Here is a 6,302-nt window from a genome sequence, read left to right on the forward strand (position 1 = left end):
ATCCTTCCCATTATGATACTCTACCATTATTACCATTCCAGCATCAAGAATTTAACAATCTTACACCATCTTCGCCACTTACATTACTTAACGATAATTACCACGGCAGCCGTCTCGACACCACCACCACCACCGCAGTCTTCACCACCATCACTTACTCTAACAATCACCCACACCACTTTTTCCATTTCCAGCATCACAATTTAACACCACTACCACCACCACCAGCGACAACAACGTATAAATTCCAAATGTGTCGCTACCACCACCACCACCATCACACCATTTTCGTGTTTGCTGTCGCCACCTCTATTACTGCTAGCACCACCACCGCTATCATACCAGTTCCATATTCATACCCCTCCCCTCCAACTTCCATCGTACCACTCCTACCACCACCATCACCAGTACCGTCCACATCCGCCGTCGCCACTACCATTATGTTGCTACTACTCCGGCATCCTCTACTATCGCCAAACCATTCCCTCCGCCGCTACCTCCACCATAGCACCAGCACACAACCGACATCGGCATACCATTACCATCACTACAGCCGCCGCCACCATTATCAGCACCTCCTCCACCACCATCTACATCGCTGCCAGCACCGTCGCCGCCGCTACCACTAGCACCACCACCACCACTGTTGCGGTGCCTGTGCTTCACGTTTTCTTAACATTTTCCAGTTCTTCACTGAGATTCTATGGCTGTGAAATCGAAACAACCACGTGACACAAGTCTGCCTATATGTCATTAACTGTGTAACTATTTGCCATGATGGCGGTGGTGACGTGGCTGGTTCTTTCTGCAGAAATGGTAGCGGTAGCGGCGGTGGTGGTGGTGGTGGTGACGTGGATAGATGCGTTTATTCCTCCTCCTCCACTCCCACCCCCGATAGAGCAGAACTATATGATCAAATCAGAGGCGTTCTAGTCGTTGACCATCACCGATTTCTTCCCCTTGTTTTTGGGAACTCCAATATCCCTGTCAGCTTTTCCTTCCCGGAAGGATCCACGAAAGGCACGGGTACCATTTTTTTCTCCTGATTAAATCATTAATAATAATAATGATAATAATAATAATAATATTAACAACAATCCTCTCTAATATAGGCACAAGGCCTGGAATTTGTGAGGAGGGGATAGGCGATCACATCGACCCCAGTAATTGATTAGTACTTAATTATTTATCGACCCCGAAAGGGATGTAAGGCAAAGTCGACCTCGGAGGTATCTGAACTCAGAACGTAAGGCCGGACGAAATGCTGCTAAGCATTTTGTCCGGTGTCGTAAATTAACAATAATAATAATAATCCTTTCTACTTATAGGCACTAGACCTGAAATTCTCAGGGAGTGGGGATCCTGTCAATTGCATCGACCCTAGTATTCGACTGGTACTTGTTTTATCGACCTCGAAAGGATGAAAGGCGAAGTCGACCTCAGCGGAATTTGAACTCAGAACGTGAAGTGTCGCGAAGCATATTGCCTGGTGTGTTAACGGTTTAATAATCCTCTCTACCATAAGCACAAGGCCTGACATTTTTGGGGAGGTGGATAAGTTGATTCCATCAAGCTCAATAAGGATTTTAGGGTATGGTTTGAATCGCTATTTAGTTGCTATTTCTAGCACGTCGAGTTAACGCCTAGAGAAAGGGTCTCGGGTTGGATCGCTTTGTTGAACAATGGTGGAGACTACTGGGAGTTATAGTAGGTGTGGTGGTGTGGATGGTGGTGGGGATCATGCTAGAGTTAGTAGTAGTAGCAGTAGTAGTAACAATCGTAATATCAGTTGTTGGGTAGTACTGGTAGTGGAGCGGATGGTCCTGCTTGAAGGATTTTAATGATTTATAAGCAGGCATGAGCGGCGCTACTAAGAAAATTGAAGGTAATTTATCGTTAGGCATACCATACTATACCATTCAGAAAGTCCCGCGGGCCGCAGGTTGCTCGTGATTGGTTTATAGTTGTTATTTAGTCCCAGCTGTGCCAATCCTGACGTTTTTTGTAGATTGAGAACTCCAGCCTTTTGTTTTAGGACGAAGACGATAGAATATAAATGGAACTAGATAGATAGATAGATAGAGAGAGAGAGATTTGGTTGCTATATCTAGCAAAGGCTGAGCGAACGACCAAGTTCCGCTCAGAGTGACGTTAGCTACGGTGATTGTAATGGTGACGGCGTAATTAAGTAATTAACAGAATGGGACGATAATATTGAAGATATACAACCATAATGGTGATTAGAATGGCGGTGGTAAGTGGTGGTGGTTTTACGAGATTCATAGCGGTGATATTTGCCAGTGGCGAATGTGTTGGTTGTCCTACAAAACTCCGCGTTTGAGTTCAAATCACGTCGAGATCAACTTTGTCTTTCGATTCTTCTTCTTCCGGAGTCGACAAAACTAAAGTACCAGTGAAATTACAGAGGTGGAATTTAATCGACTAGACACTTCCCACCAAATTTCTGACTTAGTACTTACCTATTTTAGAAAATATAAGGTGAGTAGTACAAGAGGTGGTGGTGGTGGTGAAACGATGCAGTTTCTGATTGTGATGGATGATGGTAGTGGTGGGGAGAAATACCAATGAAAGAAGATGCGCTGGAGATTTGTAAAGAAAGGTTGTGGTGTTGAAGGTGGTGAAATCTTGTTAGTGGTGGTAGCAGTAGCAGCCGCAGCAGCAGCACCGGTAATAGTAGTAACAGGAGTTATTGTCGTACTAAAGGTTAGTAAAAGGAGAAGTAGCTGAAAGGTGTGTGGAGAGAGAGAGAGAGAGAGAGAGAGGTTATCTAGACAGAAGCGTTGATGTGGTCATTTAAACTGAGCTAAAAATAGAAACATCAACACATACACATGTGCTGTCTGTCGGCCTGACTGCCTGTCTGCCTGTGAGTGTGTGTGTGTGAGTGTGTGTGTGGATGTGCATGTTTTTCAATGACACGTGTATAGACATAGTTGTTATATGTAAATGTGAATTTGTGTATAAGAACGTATAAGTGTGAATTACATCAGCATTTTTGCGTTGTTGAATATTTGCATTCGCTCTTTACCTAGTTTTGTTTGTTTTTTTTTTTGTATTTATTTTTGCATTATATATATAATACGTATATATATATATATATATATACACACACATTTATATAATATATATGTATTCATACTCATACATAAATATCTACACGCACATACACATATATGTGTATATCTATATATGTAAATGACTGCAGTTTTCAAGCTGAAACTGGTTAAAGAGTTTATACACACACACACACACACATATATATGTATATATGTGCGTGTATGTATGTATATATATACATACACGCATGCACACATATATATATATATATATATATATAAATGCATATACATATATACATACAATTATTATACGTGTATATATCCCTTAGATACACACGCACATACTCCTATAACGTTTATATATTTATACAACACATGTAAGCATATTTAACGATTTGTGACTATGTATGTGTGTATGTGTGAGTGAGCGTGTGTGTGTGTGTGTGTGTGTTTGTGCAACATTTCTGCAGTTGTATTTGTGTGTGAACACATGGGCCGCCCACATATCCAAACACGCGAGTACACACATGGGCCATCCGCTTCTATAGTTTCACGTAAAAGCAAATACACACACATACATAGATGTTCTCATACACGCACAATATGTACGTCCATTGTTATACATACGCACACGCGCACATACATACATAGAAATTTTCATACACAGACCCACATACATTGTGATACTCACACACACTCGTATATACAAACATAAGTGTATCGTGATGCACACATAGAACATATATATATATAAACATACACATATACGGATACAAGTATATCTACAATATTTACACAGGTTAAACTGTAAATCAAACTTTCTACTTTTTTCTTTCTCTCTATATCTCTCACACAAAAACAAATTTAACACACACGCACACACACATAGTTATATACAAACACAGACATTTCTAGCCGCAGAGGCACTTATATACACAAACATATTAAGATACATACATATAAAGAAAGATATAAACATATACACACTATGAAAAGCTACTCCACAGAATAGCTTACCGGTATAAAACGAAATCACACACAGCTATTAAACGGATTCATGAAGACACGCAAACATAGAAAGGAAAACGGATATTTCATGCGCAAACTATCATACAGTCACACAGCCACACACACGCACATAGACACAAACAGACTGACACACAAACAGACACATAGACAATCAGACATACACAAACACATACACACACACACACACGGTCGCCCGCGCGCGCACTGGCGGACACGCGCACGCATGCACACAGTGACATATGTATACAATTACACTGAAAGCCGCCTTTATGCTTCCATCAGTAGTAACACACCCACTAACGCACACACGCACTGAGGAGTGCGCGCACACACACATAAGCAGACTTTACGCATACGTAGATAATCCATCGTTGTACAGACTCACAAAACCGCACTACTAAATTCAATTATATACACACACACTGACACACGTACACCCATATATATATATATATATATATATATATATACACACACACATACATAGAGAGGAAAACCAGTCGCTGAGATTGCAAGACTCGGCTTGCCTTGCTCGTAAAGAGCAGAAGTACAAATTTATATCGGAAGGTTAGTTTTGATCTGGTCATTTTATTATTAAAAACAAAACCATATATTTAATACCTTTGTGCCATTAATGCTCGTATGAATACATATACAAATAGATAGAACAATGCTTATATATGTGTGTATATATATATATATATATATATAATATAAACACGTATTATAACTTTACACTGTGTATGTAGATATGTATATATATATTTATATACTTTTAACTTAATAGATACGTTACATACATTAATATTTGTATATGTATATGTTAAATATATGTATACATTGTTTATTATATACCATTTAATGTGTAACTATATACATGTTTTTAATGCAATGTTTATCTATTTATCTATCTATCTATCTATCTGTTCTGTCCTGTCTATCTATCTATCTATCTATCTATCTATCTATCTATATACACACACATATGTGTACGTATATTCTTACACACATACACGTGTGTTTTGACTTATTCTTTTAATATTATTCGTGTTTGTATAGATTTAGTTTAATTTATTATAAAAATCTTTTAATTCTTAATATGTACTTATATACATAAATAGCTATGTATCTGTCTTTAAATGTATGTATGTATCTATCTATCTATCTATCTATCTATCTATCTATCCATTTATATATCTACGGTGTATATAATATATATATATATATATATATATATATATATATATATATATATATATACCAACATACGTACGTACATATGTATTAAGAAAGTATGACTAGTATAAGAAGACAGTACGGGAGCGACAAGTTTTAACAAATGTATTAGTTTAGTTTATGTATACACATATTCATATTTATTCATGAATGCATATATATATACAGTGAAGGAAATGGATATTAATAATTTGGGTTACATTGATGTCTGAGTGACATTAAGTTGGGAAGGTGGGGCAAGTGAAAATCTACCTCCTTCGGGAACCGAATAAGGGAACACCTTCCTTCTACGTACCCAGCCCTATTTCCAAGAAAGTGTGCATATGTATGTATGTATGTATGTATGTATGTATGTATTGTATTGTATGTGTGTATATTTATGCACACGTATGCATGTATGTGTGCGTCTGTCTGTCTATGCATGTTTATATCTAGCTGCCTGTGTGTGTATGTATATATGTATGTATATATATGTGTGTGGTATGCATTTATGTATCTGTCTGTCTGCCTGTCTGTTTATGCATGTATATATCTAGTTGTGTATGTATCTATTCGTGTACACATATACATATATGTATACACACAATAAACACGCACATTGATACACACGGGCAAGACACGTAACTTGTATATTCCAAATGTGTTGTCAAACAATAGAAGATATTTGTGGCTATTATTATTTTTATGTAAACACGTGTATATATCTATCTGTTTATCCACAGATAATCTTTTTTATGTTTTATACGGTATAATACATACATACATACATATATATATACATGTACGTATGTGTGTATGTATGTATGTATATACATACCCAATATACGCGCTTAACTATATGGATGGATGAATAGATGCATATATATATATTTATTGGCTAAACTGGCAATATGACCATCCCCAAGTACAACAACATATATATATATATATATATATATATATATATATATATATATA

The 6,302-nt window shown here is 37.4% G+C and overlaps 1 protein-coding gene across 4 annotated transcripts in view; it reads left to right on the forward strand.

Annotated features, from left to right (window-relative positions):
• The window catches only part of LOC106874611 (glycoprotein endo-alpha-1,2-mannosidase), a 76,209-nt gene that overhangs the window by 9,259 nt on the left and 60,648 nt on the right, over positions 1-6,302 (forward strand). The window contains exon 1 of one of the 4 annotated variants that reach the window (XM_052974281.1): positions 1,824-1,885. The exons of 1 other annotated variant lie outside the window; for it this stretch is intronic. The gene's annotated coding sequence lies outside the window, so the exon portion shown is untranslated. Of the gene's footprint in view, positions 1-1,823; positions 1,886-2,133; positions 2,500-3,555; positions 4,677-6,302 lie in introns of those variants that run through there. 2 more of the 4 variants (XM_052974278.1, XM_052974277.1) reach the window with 2 other exon arrangements.

This window comes from Octopus bimaculoides, chromosome 18, assembly GCF_001194135.2.
Source record: "Octopus bimaculoides isolate UCB-OBI-ISO-001 chromosome 18, ASM119413v2, whole genome shotgun sequence".
Taxonomy (NCBI): domain Eukaryota; kingdom Metazoa; phylum Mollusca; class Cephalopoda; order Octopoda; family Octopodidae; genus Octopus; species Octopus bimaculoides.